The sequence below is a fragment of the Dama dama genome, chromosome 19 (genome assembly GCF_033118175.1).
Source record: "Dama dama isolate Ldn47 chromosome 19, ASM3311817v1, whole genome shotgun sequence".
In the NCBI taxonomy this organism is placed as follows: Eukaryota; Metazoa; Chordata; class Mammalia; order Artiodactyla; family Cervidae; genus Dama; species Dama dama.
In genome coordinates, this window is record NC_083699.1 from 33,015,519 (window position 1) to 33,032,306 (window position 16,788).

Below are 16,788 nucleotides of genomic sequence, written 5' to 3' on the forward strand. Positions count from 1 at the left end.
TATTTGCTGTTTTTCAGTCTCTCAATCTTGTCCAACTCTTTGCGACCCCATGGACTGCAACACACCAGGTTTCCCTGTCCTTCACCATCCCCCAGAGTTGTTAACATACATAAGATCCATGTAAGAGATGTATCTAAAGTCTTTAAACAGTGCCTGACACATAGTACACTTATTTTTTCTAATAGAGCTAATTTTGCATGAGGCAATTCACTTAAGTAAGTTGATACTTAAGTAAATTGATATGACTTAAATATAAGTGATATCATGAAGCAAAACTGAAAATGTTAGTCGTTCAGTCATGTTTGACTCTTTGCAAACCCATGGACTGTAGCCCACTAGGCCCCTATGTCCATGGAATTCTCCAGGCAAGGATAGTGGAGTGGGTTGCCATTCCCTTCTCCAGGCAATCTTCCTGACCCAGGGATCAAACCTGGATCTCTTGCTTTGCAGGCAAATTCTTTACCATCTGAGCCACCAGGTGGCTCAGATATCCAAGTGATATCATAGGTTATGTGATTTGGTAATATCTGGCCCTCACTGAATTTCTAGCCAGTTGTCAGAAACTGGATTTCCTATTATGAGGGAAATGAAGAGGATTCAGGCTTTTGATAATCTAAGCCATGCCTATGTAGCCAGGTATCTGAGTTCACAATGCTTCTGAGCATGTATACTATCTATGGTGAAACAGATCACCAGCCCAGGTGGGATGCATGAGACAAGTGCTCCGGCCTGGTGCACTGGGAAGACCCAGAGGAATCGGGTGGAGAGGGAGGTGGGAGCGGGGATCGGGATGGGGAATACGTGTAAATCCATGGCTGATTCATATCAATGTATGACAAAACCCACTGAAATGTTGTGAAGTGATTGGCCTCCAACTAATAAAAATAAATAAATAAATAAATAAAATCAGGAAGACTACCCTTTACTCTAAGTGTGAAGTCTAATGACTTCTGTTAATTTTCACCGATGGCTCCAAATCTCTGATTTTTGTCTTGGTTCCTGTAGTTATTTTCTCTTTTTCTGATCTATTCACCAAAATGAATGTGGGATTCAGCCTGATTTCCTTGATTACTACTCCAAACTACTCACCCAATATACATTTCTGTTGTAGCCTGGATGAAGGTGTGAGCTCACACTGGTGTGTTCAATACATTCTTCTGTTCAGTGAGCCATGTCCCCTGGAATTGTGTACTAAGGGGTTACATATTTCTTTAGACTGGAATGTGAGTCACATGTAGTCTTGGGCATTACTAACGACCCCAGAGCCTGCAGCCTCCTGTTAAGTGGTTTGGCAGACCCTCACCCCAACACAGACACCTTTATCCTTGAGGGCATCAGCTTCCCCCTGACAAAGCAGTTTATGAAAGTATTTTTCTACACAAGGTAGTCCCCTTCACAAGAGGAATACAGGTATCAGTTAACAAAATATTATTTTCTCTAGTACATTTATACAATGTGTTTTTATCACCACAAAATATGGATTCAAATACCTTCTAACTTTTTTCACAAATATTTACTGAGCTCTGGTTAGTAGTTTTTTTGTTTGTTTGTTTGTTTTTAATTTTTTTATTATTATTATTTTTTTTTCCAGTGGGTTTTGTCATACATTGATATTAATCAGCCATGGATTTACATGTATTCCCAATCCCGATCCCCCCTCCCACCTCCCTCTCCACCCGATTCCTCTGGGTCTTCCCAGTGCACCAGGCCGGAGCACTTGTCTCATGCATCCCACCTGGGCTGGTGATCTGTTTCACCATAGATAGTATACATGCTGTTCTTTTGAAATATCCCACCCTCACATTCTCCCACAAAGTTCAAAAGTCTGTTCTGTATTTCTGTGTCTCTTTTTCTGTTTTGCATATAGGGTTATCGTTATCACCTTTCTAAATTCCATATATATGTGTTAGTATGCTGTAATGTTCTTTATCTTTCTGGCTTACTTCACTCTGTATAATGGGCTCCAGCTTCATCCATCTCATTAGGACTGGTTCAAATGAATTCTTTTTAATGGCTGAGTAATATTCCATGGTGTATATGTACCACGGCTTCCTTATCCATTCATCTGCTGATGGGCATCTAGGTTGCTTCCATGTCCTGGCTATTATAAACAGTGCTGCGATGAACATTGGGGTGCACGTGTCTCTTTCAGATCTGGTTTCCTCAGTGTGTATGCCCAGAAGTGGGATTGCTGGGTCATATGGCAGTTCTATTTCCAGTTTTTTAAGAAATCTCCACACTGTTTTCCATAGCGGCTGTACTAGTTTGCATTCCCATCAACAGTGTAAGAGGGTTCCCTTTTCTCCACACCCTCTCCAGCATTTATTGCTTGTAGACTTTTGGATAGCAGCCATCCTGACTGGCGTGTAATGGTACCTCATTGTGGTTTTGATTTGCATTTCTCTAATAATGAGTGATGTTGAGCATCTTTTCATGTGTTTGTTAGCCATCTGTATGTCTTCTTTGGAGAAATGTCTGTTTAGTTCTTTGGCCCATTTTTTGATTGGGTCATTTATTTTTCTGGAATTGAGCTGCAGGAGTTGCTTGTATATTTTTGAGATTAATCCTTTGTCTGTTGCTTCGTTTGCTATTATTTTCTCCCAATCTGAGGGCTGTCTTTTCACCTTACTTATAGTTTCCTTTGTAGTGCAAAAGCTTTTAAGTTTCATTAGGTCCCATTTGTTTAGTTTTGCTTTTATTTCCAATATTCTGGGAGGTGGGTCATAGAGGATCTTGCTTTGATTTATGTCAGAGAGTGTTTTGCCTATGTTCTCCTCTAGGAGTTTTATAGTTTCTGGTCTTACATTTAGATCTTTAATCCATTTTGAGTTTATTTTTGTGTATGGTGTTAGAAAGTGTTCTAGTTTCATTCTTTTACAAGTGGTTGACCAGTTTTCCCAGCACCACTTGTTAAAGAGGTTGTCTTTTTTCCATTGTATATCCTTGCCTCCTTTGTCAAAGATAAGGTGTCCATAGGTTCGTGGATTTATCTCTGGGCTTTCTATTCTGTTCCATTGATCTATATTTCTGTCTTTGTGCCAGTACCATACTGTCTTGATGACTGTGGCTTTGTAGTAGAGTCTGAAGTCAGGCAGGTTGATTCCTCCAGCTCCATTCTTCTTTCTCAAGATTACTTTGGCTATTCGAGGTTTTTTGTATTTCCATACAAATTGTGAAATTCTTTGGTCTAGTTCTGTGAAAAATACCATTGGTAGCTTGATAGGGATTGCATTGAATCTATAGACTGCTTTGGGTAGAATAGCCACTTTGACAATATTAATTCTTCCAATCCATGAACACGGTATGTTTCTCCATCTGTTTGTGTCCTCTTTGATTTCTTTCATCAGTGTTTTATAGTTTTCTATGTATAGGTCCTTTGTTTCTTTAGGTAGATATACTCCTAAGTATTTTATTCTTTTTGTTGCAATGGTGAATGGTATTGTTTCCTTAATTTCTCTTTCTGTTTTTTCATTGTTAGTATATAGGAATGCAAGGGATTTCTGTGTGTTAATTTTATATCCTGCAACTTTACTATATTCATTGATTAGCTCTAGTAATTTTCTGGTAGAGTCTTTAGGGTTTTCTATGTAGAGGATCATGTCATCTGCAAACAGTGAGAGTTTCACTTCTTCTTTTCCTATCTGGATTCCTTTTACTTCTTTTTCTGCTCTGATTGCTGTGGCCAGAACTTCCAACACTATGTTGAATAGTAGTGGTGAGAGTGGGCACCCTTGTCTTGTTCCTGATTTCAGGGGAAATGCCTTCAATTTTTCACCATTGAGGGTGATGCTTGCTGTGGGTTTGTCATATATAGCTTTTATTATGTTGAGGTATGTTCCTTCTATTCCTGCTTTTTGGAGAGTTTTAATCATAAATGAGTGTTGAATTTTGTCAAAGGCTTTCTCTGCATCTATTGAGATAATCATATGCTTTTTATCTTTCAATTTGTTAATGTGGTGTATTACATTGATTGATTTGCGGATATTAAAGAATCCTTGCATTCTCTGGTTAGTAGTTTTAAAGAAATTCAGGGAAGTCAGTTTAGCCCTTTTTAGCCAGTATAAGTACTGTGTCAAAAGGGATGAATTATATGAGACATCTACGAACAAAGCTAGTGGAGGTGATGGAATTCCTGTTGAGCTATTTAAAATCCTATAAGATGATGCTGTAAAAGTGCTACACTCAATATGTCAGCAATTTGGAAAACTCAGCAGTGGCCACAGGACTGGAAAAGGTCAGTTTTCATTCCAATCCCAAAGAAAGGCAATGCCAAAGAATGCTCAAACTACCACACAATTGCACTCATCTCACACACTAGTAAAGTAATGCTTAAAATTCTCCAAGCCAGGCTTCAGCAGTACGTGAACTGGGAGCTTCCGGATGTTCACGCTGGTTTTAGAAAAGGCAGAGGAACCAGATATCAAATTGCCAACATCCACTGGATCATCAAAAAAGCAAAAGAGTTCCAGAAAAACATCTATTTCTACTTTATTGACTATACCAAAGCCTTTGACTGTGTGTATCACAATAAACTGTGGAAAATACTGAAAGAGATGGGAATACCAGACCACCTGACCTGCCTCTTGAGAAACCTCTATGCAACAGGTCAGGAAGCAACAGTTAGAACTGGATATGGAACAACAGACTGGTTCCAAATAAGAAAAGGAGTCTCAAGGCTGTATATTGTCACCCTGCTTATTTAACTTATATGCAGAGTACATCATGAAAAACACTGGGCTAGATGAAGCACAAGTGGAATCAAGATTGCTGTGAGAAATATCAATAACCTCAGATATACAGACGACACCACCCTTATGTCAGAAAGTGAAGAGAAGTAAAAAGCCTCTTGATGAAAGTGAAGGAGGAGAGTGAAAAAGTTGGCTTAAAGCTCAACATTCAGAAAACTAAAATCATAGCATGCGGTCCCATCACTTCATGGCAAATAGATGGGGAAACAGTGGAAACAGTGGCTGACTTTATTTTGGGGGGCTCCAAAATCACTGCAGATGGTGATTGCAGCCATGAAATTAAAAGATGCTTATTCCTTGGAAGGAAAGTTATGACCAACCTAGACAGCATATTAAAAAGCAGAGATGGATGTTTTGAGAGAACAGCATCGAAACATGTATATTATCAAGGGTGAAACAGATCACCAGCCCAGGTTGGATGCATGAGACAAGTGCTCGGGGCTGGTGCACTGGGAAGACCCAGAGGGATGGGGTGGGGAGGGAGGTGGGAGGGGGGATCGGGATTGGGAATACATGTAAATCCATGGCTGATTCATGTCAATGTATGGCAAAAACCACTACAATATTGTAAAGTAATTAGCCTCCAACTAATAAAAATAAATGGGAAAAAAAATAGAAAGCAGAGACACTTTGTCAACAAAGGTCCATCTAGTCAAGGCTATGGTTTTTCCAGTGGTCATGTATGGATGTGAGAGTTGGACTATAAAGAAAGCTGAGTGCCGAAGAATTGATGCTTTTGAACTGTGGGGTTGGAGAAGACCCTTGAGAGTTCCTTGGACTGCTAGGAGATCCAACCAATCCATCCTAAAGGAGATCAGTCCTGGTGTTCATTGGAAGGACTGATGCTGAAGCTGAAACTCCAATATTTTGGCCACCTGATGCAAAGAGCTGACTCATTTGAAAAGACCCTGATGCTGGGAAAGATTGAGGACAGGAGGAGTAGGGGATGACAGAGGATGAGATGGTTGGATGGCATCACCGACTCAATGGACATGGGTTTGGGTGAACGCCGGGAGTTGGTGATGGACAGGGAGGCCTGGCGTGCTGTGATTCATGGGGTCGCAAAGAGTCAGAAATGACTGAGCGACTGAACTGAACTGAACAATCTGAAGTGCTACGAGCATTCAGATACAGATTAACCCTATTTGAGTAGGTCCAGGGAAATGTTTTCAAGAGTTTGAACTGGCTGGTTGTAAATCTGTGAAACCAAACAGACTATTTAGCAATATAAGGAAAAGTACTTACCAGGTGAGACAGAATGATCTCAATTTATTTCCAAGGCAAACCATTCAATATTCCATTAATCCAAGTCTATGCCCCAACCACTAATGCCAAAGAAGGTAAAATTGTATGGTTCAAGAAGAACTACAAGACCTTCCACAATTAAAACCAAAAAAGGATGTCCTGTTCATATAGGAGTCTGGAATAAAAAAGTAGGAAGTCAAGAGATATCTGGAATAACAGGCAAGTTTGGCCTTGGAGTATAAAATGAAGTGGGGCAAAGGCTAACAGTTTGGCCAATAGAATGCACCAGTCATAGCAAATACCCTCTTTCAACAACACAGAGATGACTCTACACATGGACATCACTAGATGGCCAATACCAAAATCAGATTGATTATATTCTTTGTAGTTGAAGAAGGAGAAGCTCTAGATAGTCAGCAAAAATAAGACCAGGAATAGACTATGGCACAGATCATAAACTCCTTATTGCCAAATTCAGACTCAAAGTGAAGAAAGTAGGGAAAACCACTAGGCCATTAAGGTATGATCTAAATCAAATACCTTACAATTATACAGTGGAATGACAAATAGATTCAGGGGATTAAATCTGATAGAGTGCCTGAAGAACTGTGGGTGGAGGTTTGTAACATTGTACAGGAAGCCATGATCAAAACAATCTGCAAAAAAAAAGAAAAGCAAAAAGAAAAATGGTTGTCTGAGGAGGCCTTACAATTAGCTGAGAAAAAAAGAGAAGTGAAAGCAAAGGAGAAAAGGAAAGATATGTTCATCTGAATGCAGAGATCCAAAGAATAGCAAGGAGAGATAAGAAAGTCTTGCTCAGTGATCAATGCAAAGAAATAGGGGAAAACAATAGAATGGGAAAGACTAGAGATATCTTCAAGAAAATTAGAGATACCAAGGGTACATGTCATGCAAAGACTGGCACAAAAAAGGACAGAAATAATAAGGACCTAACAGAAGCAGAAGTTAAGAAGAGGTGGCAAATATACACAGAAGAACTATACAAAAAAGATCTTAATGACCCAAATTACCACAGTGGTGTAATCACGCACCTAAAGCCAGATATCCTGGAGTAGGAAGTCAAGGGGGCTTTAGGAAGCATCACTACAAACAAACCTAGTGGACGTGACAGAATTCTAGTTGAGCTATTTCAAATCGTAAAATATGATGCTGTTAAAATAATGCACACAATACGCCAGCAAATATTGAAAACTCAGCAGTGACCACAGGTCTGGAAAAGGTCAGTTTTCATTCTTAATCCCAAAGAAGGGCAATTCCAAAGAATCTTCAAACTATCACACAATTGCACTCATTTCACATGCTAGCAAGGTAATACCAAAAATCCTTCAAGCTAGGCTTCAATGGTTTGTGAACTGAGAACTTCCAGATGTACAAGCTGTACTTAGCAAAGGCAGAGGAACCAGAGATCAAGTTGCCAACATCCACAGGATCACAGAAAAAACAAAAGAATTCTAGTAAATCATCTACATTTCTGTTTCATTGACTATGCTGAAGCCTTTGACTGTGTGGATCACAACAAACTGGAAAATTCTTAAAGAGATGGGAGTACCAAACCAGCTTACCTGCCTCCTGAGAAGCCTGTATGCAGGTCAAGAAGCAACAGTTAGAACTGGACATGAAACAATGGACTGGTTTGAAATTAGGGAAGGAGTATGTCAAGCCTGTATATTGTCACCCTGCTTATTTAACTTATATGCAGGGTACATCACGCAAAATGCTGGGTGAAGGAAGCACAAGCTGGAATCAAGATTCCTGGGAGAAATATCAATAACCTCAGATATGCAGATGACATCACCCTAATAGCAGAAAGTGAAGAGGAACTAAAGAGCCTCTTTTTTTTAAAAAGAGCCTCTTGATGAAAGTGAAAGAGGAGAGTGAAAAAGCTGGCTTATATCTCAACATTCAAAAACTGATCATAGCATCTGGTCCCATCATTTCACAGAAAATTGGTGCACAAACAATGGAAACAATGACAGACTTTATTTTCTTGGGTTCCAAAATCACTGAGGATGGTGACTGCAGACATGAAATTAAAAGATGCTTGCTCCTTGGAAGAAAAGCTATGACAAACCTAGACAACATATTAAAAAGCCGAGACATTACTTTGCCTACAAAGGTCTGTATAGCCAAAGCTATGGTTTGTCCAATAGTCATGTACAGATGTGAGAGATGGACAATGAAGAAGGCTGAGCACCAAAGAATTGGTGCCTTCGAACTGTGGTACTGGAGAAGATGCTTGTCCCTTGGACTGTAAGGAGATCCAACCAGTCAATCCTAAAAGAAATCAACCCTGAATATTCATTGGAAGGACTGATGCTGCAACTGAAGCTCCAATAACTTGGCCACCTGATGCAAAGAGCTGACTCATTGGAAAAGACCCTGATGCTGGGAAAGATTGAAGGCAGGAGGAGAAGGGGACCACAGAGGATGAGATGGTTGGATGGCACCACTGCTCGATGGATATGAGCTTGAGCAAGCTCTGGGAGTTGGTGATGAACAGGAAAGCCTGGTGTGCTGCAGTCCATGGAATTGCAGAGTCGGACATGACTGAGTGGCTGAACAACAACTACTACTACTACTACTTCCCAGATGACACAATGGTAAAGAATCTGCCTGCCAATGCAGGAGATGTAGGAGATGTGATTCGATCCCTGTGTCAGGTAAGATCCCCTGGAGGAGGAAATGTCAAGCCACTTCAGTTTTCTTGCCTGGAGAATCTCTTGGACACAGCATCCTGCCTGGCTCCAGTCCACAGGGTCACAAAGAGTCAGACACAACTGAGCCACCGAGCACATCAGTTCAATTCAGTCGCTCAGTTGTGTCTGACTGCGACCCCATGGACTGCAGCACGCCAGGCCTCCCTGTCCATCACCAACCTGTGGAGTTTACTCAAACTCATGTCCATTGAGTCGGTAATGCCATCCAACCATCTCATTCTCTGTTGTCCTCTTCTCCACCCACCCTCAATCTTCCCCATTATCAGGGTCTTTTCAAATGAGTCAGTGTGATCACATACACACACACTAAAGGACATGTCTCTTTCAAGCACTTTACAAATTGTTTTAATTTTGAGCTTACACTCAGAGTAATGTCAAATGGTCTAAAAGAACTGAAATTTTACCATTTGAACATTACATCTAATTCCTAGGCTACTCCACAAATATAACTAAGGCAAAATAATAATGAGCTTCTAGACAAAATACATATATTAAGAAAAAAGACAAATATACATGAAAGGAAGCTACTGACTTAGAAAACGATAAAAGTTATTAAATGAAAATATATGATTGTCATATTTGATTAGGTAATTTGATTTTTTTTATTATACTGGCAGAAGAATGATTAGAATAAAAAATTCTGCTAAATTAAGAGGATATCAACAGGGGAAAAATAACTCTCTGTAATCAAGGTTAAGGAGAAAAAAATGGCCCTGTGACTACAAGGCAGAAATGATGGATACATGGAAAATACTCACTAGTACAGCAAATTAGGTCATTAATCTTCTTACTCTTGAAATAAATATATCCAGTTAGTTATCTATCTAACTTGGTATAACTAATGATAACCATCCTATATAGACACCAAAAAAGGAGATTTTTATATATTGAATCCACTTTTTTCCCATGTTATCAATTGTTGGCTTTTAGGGTCTCCTTTCGGATGCTGAAAATTTCAGAGACAGAATGGATTTTAAGAGGTAAAACTTCTCACAAAGAACAGGCATCTCTGTTTCTACAACTCTATCTGGTGGTAAAACAGCATAAATGCTTTCAACGTTAAATAAGGTCTCAGGGCCCACCCTGTGACAGCACTGTACTGAGGGCTGATTGGACTTAAGTGAATCAGGTGGCTCCCACGCTCTTAGAGCTCACTGTTCAGTAAAGAAGGGGCTACACACATACTAAGCAGCCCTGTTCCTTTTCTGAATAACTCTAAATATTAGAAAATCTCTTCTTTTAATCAAACTCAATTTGTCTCCTTAAAAATTCTATCCAAGTTATTATGCCTTATGGAATCATGAAAAATATATTGAATCTGTCCTAAATTTCATCCTACAGGCAGAAGAGGCCTTTAAGAGATTACTTCATCAAAGTCACTAAAAAAAAAAAAAAAATGTTAATAGGATGGGGCCAAATATAGAATCCTGAGCCTCCTGTTAGTAAATTTCTTCATAGTTAACATCAGTTTCCACATACCAATTTTTTTTACAGATTCATGTTCACTGATGACGCCAACTACAAACTGGGACTTGGAATCTGTCTCTACAAGGATTAAGTTACGAGCCACTAAAGTCACTGGCCTTCAGCACACCATGAAAGGAGTTCAGGGTAGAGATCAGGAATGAAGCACTGTCCTCTGGGGGGAAAAAAAACTGGCAGAAAAGGCCTTCTGATAGTTAGATATTTTCAGAAGATTTTATGAGCCCAAATTCTTACATCTCCCATATTGAGAAAAGCACTAAAATCATTAACAGTGATATCTGCTCCTTGTGACTAGCAGCACGTCTCTGCCAAAATTGTGTTTGATTGAATGTACTCCCTGTTTCACTAAAATCATATATAATACTGACCATCTGTGCTACATCTTCAGAGCAGTTCCTCAGAGCTATCTAAGACACTGTCTCCTTGGCTATAGTTATCATTTTGCCCTAAGTAAAACTTTAAAAAAATTCTGTTGGCATATAGTTAATTTATAACATTGTGTTAGTTTCAGGTATACAGCAAAGTGAATCAGTTATACATATATCCACTCTTCTTCAGATTCTTTTCCCATATAGGCCATTACAAAGTGTTGAGTAGAGTTCCCTGTGTTATACAGTAGGTCCTCATTGGTTATCTATTTTATATGTATTAATAGTAGTGTGTAGATGTCAATCTCAATTTCTCAATCAATCCCACCTCCCTTATTCCCTCATAACCATAAGTTTGCTTTCTACATCTTACTTAACTCTCTTTCTATTTTGTAGATAAGTTCACTTGTACCCTTTTTTTAGATTACACATATAAGAAATATCATATGATACTCCTCTTTCTCTGACTTACCTCACTCAGTGTAAAAATCTCTAGGTCCATCAATATTGCTGCAAGTAGCATTATTTTGTTCATTTTTATAGATGAGTAAATTCCACTGGGCTTCCCTGTTGGCTCAGACAATAAAGAATCTGCCTGCAATGCAGGAGATCCTGGTTTGACTCCTGGGTCGGGAAGATCCCCTAGAGAAGGGGATGGCTACCCACATCAGTATTTCTGCCTAAAGAATTCCACAGGCAGTAGAGCCTGGCAGGCTGTAGTCTATCAGGTACATATATATAATATTCCATTTCATATACATGCCACATCTTCTTTATCCATTCCACTGTTGATGGATATACTGAAAGGTTGCTTTCATATACTGGCTATTGTAAATAACACATCAATGAACACTGAGGCACATGTATCTTTTCCCATAATGTTTTTCTCTGGATATATGCCCAGGAGTGGGATTTCTGGATCATATAGTAGCTCTATTTTTATTTTTTTAAGAAACCTCCATATTGATCTCCATAGAGGTTGTATTAGTTTACATTCCCAACAACAGTGTAGAAGAGTTCCTTTTTCTCAACACCCTCTCCAGCATTTATTGTTTGTAGATTCTTTGATGATGGCCTTCTGACTGCTGTGAGGTGATACCTCATTTTACTTTTGATTTGCGTTTCTCTAATAATTAGGGATGCTGAGCATACTTTCCTGTGTTTTTTTTTTAACCATCTATGTCTTCTTTGGAGAAATGTCTATTTAGATCATTTGCCTCTTTTTTGATTGGGTTGTTTGTTTTCTGATATTGAGTTGCATGAGCTGCTTGTATATTTTGGAGATTAATCCTTTGTTGGTTGCTTCCTTTGCAAATATTTTCTCCCATTCTGAGGGTTGTCTTTTTGTTTTATTTATGGTTTCCTTTGCTCTGCAGAATCCTTTAAGCTTACTTAGGTCTCGTTTTTTAAATTTTTGTTCTTATTTTCATTACTCTAGGAGGAGGAAGAGTGAAAAAGATCTCTCTGGGATTTATGTCAGAGAAGGTTCTACCTTTGTTTTCCTCTAAGAGTTTTATAATACCTGGTCCTATATTAGGTCTTTAATCCATTTTGAGTTTACCTTTGTATATGGCATTAGGGAGTACTCTAATTTCATTCATTTACATGCACCTGTCCAGTTTTCCCAGCACCTCTTACTGAAGAGATGACCTTTTCTTCATTGTCTATTCTTGCCTCCTTTGTCATAGATTAAGTGATCATGGGTGTGTGGGTTTATCTCTGGACTTTCTATCCTGTTCCATTGATCTCTATTTCTGTTTTTGTGCTGGTACCATACTGTTTTGATTATCTTAACTTTGTACTATAGTCTGAAGTCAAGGAGTTTGATTCCTCCAGCTTTTTCTTTCTCAAGATTACCTTGGCTATTCAAAGCAATGGTCTCTAGTGTCCAAATAAATATCTTTTTTCTTGTTCTAATTCTGTGAAAAGTGCCATTGGTAATTTGATAGGGATTGCACCAAATCTGTAGATTGTTTTGCCCCAACTAAAACTTAACTCACAACTCTCACATAGTACTTTTTTTTCAGTTGACAGGGATTAGAAAAACCCTGAAATAGGACTTCCCTAGTGGTACAGTGGTAAAGAATCTGCCTGCCAATGCAGGGAACACAGGTTCAACCTTGGTCCAGAAAGGTCCCACAGGGCAACTAAGCCCATGTGCCACAACTACTGAGCCAATACAAAAGAAGCCCCTGCAACGAGAAGCCCACACACCATACTGAAGAATAGACCCTGCTCACTGCAACTAGAGAAAGCCTGTGCACAGCAACAAAAACCCAGCACAACCAAAACTAAATATGTAAATAAAGTTATCCTAAAAAAAACTGAAATAATTTATAGTAAAAGAAAGGTTAAGAAGAATGGTATATTTATTTCATGCAATATTATACAAACTTGATTTTTACTTAAATGTTTACATGAGCATGTGTAATAATAGAAGGACTTTTATTTATAAAGTAGAATATTAGTTCAGTTCAGTTCAGTCACTCAGTCATGTCTGACTCTTTGCGACCCCATGAATCACAGCACGCCAGGCCTCCCTGTCCATCACCAACTCTGGGAGTCTACCCAAACCCATGTCCATCGAGTTGGTAATGCCATCCAGCCATCTCATCCTCTGTCGTCCCCTTCTGCTCCTGCCCCCAATCCGTCCCAGCATCAGGGTCTTTTCAAATGACTCAGCTCTTCACATCAGGTGGCCAAAGTATTGGAGTTCCAGCTTCAACATCAGTCCTTCCAATGAACACCCAGGACTGATCTCCTTTAGGATGAACTGGTTGGATCTCCTTGCAGTCCAAGGGACTCTCAAGAGTCTTCTCCAACACCACAGTACAAAAGCATCAATTCTTCGGCACTCAGCTTTCTTTATAGTCCAACTCTCATATCCATACATGACCGCTGGAAAAACCATAGCCTTGACTAGATGGACCTTTGTTGGCAAAGTGTCTCTGCTTTTTAATATGCTGTTTAGGTTGGTCATAACTTTCCTTCCAAGGAGCAAGCGTCTTTTAATTTCATGGCTGCAATCACCATCTGCAGTGATTTTGGAGCCCAGAAAAATAAAGTCTGTCACTGTTTCCACTATCTCCCCATCTATTTGCCATGAAGTGATGGGACCAGATGCCATGATCTTAGTTTTCTGAATGTTAAGCTTTAAGCCAACTTTTTCACTCTCCTTCACTTTCATCAAGAGGCTTTTTAGTTCCTCTTCACTTTCTGCCATAAGGGTGGTGTCATCTGCATATCTGAGGTTACTGATATTTGTCCTGGCAATCTTGATTCCAGCTGTGCTTCTTGCAGCCCAGTGTTTCTCATGATGTACTCTGCATATAAGTTAAATAAGCAGTGTGACAATATACAGCCTTGACGTGCTCCTTTTCCTATTTGGAACCAGTCTGTTGTTCCATGTCCAGTTCTAACTGTTGCTTCCTGACCTGCATACAGGTTTCTCAAGAGACAGGTCAGGTGGTCTGGTATTCCCATCTCTTTCAGAATTTTCCACAGTTTATTGTGATCCACAGAGTTAAAGGCCTTGGCATAGTCAATAAAGCAGAAATAGATGTTTTTCTGGAACTCTCTTGCTTTTCTATGACCCAGCAGAATATTAAGTGACAGAAATATTCTAGAGAGACCAAATTGTTGCAAATTGAACACATGAGTCTATCTCCATTCCCTCACAAAATCACACTACACTGCTAATAATTTTTAAAATGGTTTTAGTAATTTTAAAGTAAATCTTAGTTATTTTTAAAGTAATACAAAAAGCACAAAGAATATAAGAAAGAAGAAGACAGTAGACAGGAAACAATAAAAATAAAATTTCAAATGTGAATAGTAACCAATTTAATAGAACAAAAAGATATGGCTGAAGGAGTCAAAACACCAGCTGATTTACACTGTATAATCCCAGAAAGACTCAGAAACCGGAAGTATTAATAGTACTAATGGTAGGAGTACAGGTGGGACTAAAAACAGGATTAGTTGGAATCTACACATATATGTGTCCATAAATACATATTTGCTTTTAATTTTAAAAATGGAAAGATAAATCAAAAAAGAGAAGAGAGAGAAATAACTTCAAAATTCTGAAGCAAAAATATTCCATACCTAGATGTCTATGTCTGGAAACTATTAACCAAGAGCAAAGACAAAATAAGGACATTTTCAGACATATAAAGTCTCAAAAAGTATACTTCCATGAATTATTTCTCAGGAAGTCACAGAATGATATTTCATCAAAACAAGGGAATAAACCTATAAACAGAAAAATGTGAAATCCAGGGTAAAAAAGAGGATTCCATTCAGGTAAAAGGTGAAGGTAATCCGTAGGATGACTGTGAAAGGAAGAAAATCCCAAGACCAGCTGAGCATCAGGTTTAGAGGTCAGATGGCTATATATAAGTCACCAAGATATGTCACCCAAATATTTCACCAAGAAAATGATGAAACTGAGGGACTGGTTTATGTGTTTGAATGAATTATTAAACAATTTACTTAATGTTAGCACATTAAAAACTAAGCAAAAAAGCAAACAAACAAAAAAACTCCACTAAAAACAAACAAAAAAATTCACTGGGAAGGATATATAACAATGGTATACTGAAGAGCTGGAATATAGATAATGTTTATATAATCATCATTATAATATAGACACAAAATATTTATTTAAACAAAAATCTGTGACATAACTACATGGAAGAAAATACAGTGGGGAGTGGGGTGAGGGATAATGCTGGAGTGAGAGACCAAATCCTCATCTTTCTTAACAGAATGTCAATAGATCTATTTAGAAAGTCATGCCATCACAGAAAAAAAATCTGTTATTGTAAATACAAAAGTAAATTCCAAAAGAAACAGTCAAAATTAGTTGCTTCTGAAAAAGAATATACATATTAGTCACTTAGTCATGTCCTATTCTTTGTGACCCGATGGACTGTAGCCCTCCAGGCTCCTCTATCCATGGGATTCTCCAGGCAAGAATATTGGAGTGAGTTGCCATTTCCTTCTCCAGATATATATATATATATATAGCTGAATCACAGTGCTGTACACAGTGCTGTAAACCAGCTATACTTCAATTTAAAACAAAAACAGTTGCTTCTGGAATTGGAAATAATAGGATAAGGGACTGCTAATTTTCATCATAAATCTTAAAGAATCATTTGATAAAATCTTTTTAAAACAAATGGTATTTGCATACTTTTATTTTAAAAATCTAAAAAATGATCTCTAAACACGTTACACAGAAGTTTCAAAACTAAGATCAAGAAATAAATGTCAATGAAGTCTATGTTTAGATTATCCATTTTGTATACTTTTCTGGGTGATTCAAATTTTCTTTCCTGAACATATAATACTGATATAATAAAAATAATTTGAAAGGAACCAAGTTGAGCCTGCTTTGTTCTTTGAACCCCTGATGTTTCCTAATACTTAACAGGTTATCTCTATGTACACAATAATCTACCTTCAATTCTCTTCCAGATTCTTCTAGGAATTGTTGTTAAAATCATTAGTCTATTCCTAGAAGATGCATTCCTTCACAGACATCTAACATACACATATCTCACAAATGAAACAGTTGCTATCCATCTCTGCATCATATCCATCCCCATTCTACTGGGCTCTTCAAAATCACCAATAACTGGCCTGTGGCCACAACCATAAGTTCTTGCATACCCTAGAATACAGTTTAATTAAGACTAAACAGGGAATTCGCTGGTGGTCCAGTGGCTTCCCTCATGGCTCAGTCAGTAAAGAATCCATCTGTGATGCAGGAGACCCAGGTTCAATCCCTGAGTTGGGAAGATCCCCTGGAGAAGGAAATGGCAACCCAGTGCATATTCTTGCCTGGGAAATCCCATGGACAGAGAGGATCCTGGCCAGCTACAGTCCATGAGGTTGCAAAGAATTGGACATGATTTGGTGACTAAACCACCACCACCACCATCAGTGGTTAAGACTCTGCGCTTCCACTTCAGGGGGCACAGGTTGGAACCCTGGTCAGGGAACTAAGATCCTGCATACTATGTATCAGGGCCAAAAACAATTTATTTTTAAACAATTGAACTTAAAGCAATCTGGCACTCTTATTTATCTTTTCATAGTAGTCTGGTATTTACACAACATATTCCACTCTAAAGACTGACCTTTTTATTGGAAAAATATAGAAAGATATTTATGTATTTTTTATCAACATTATTT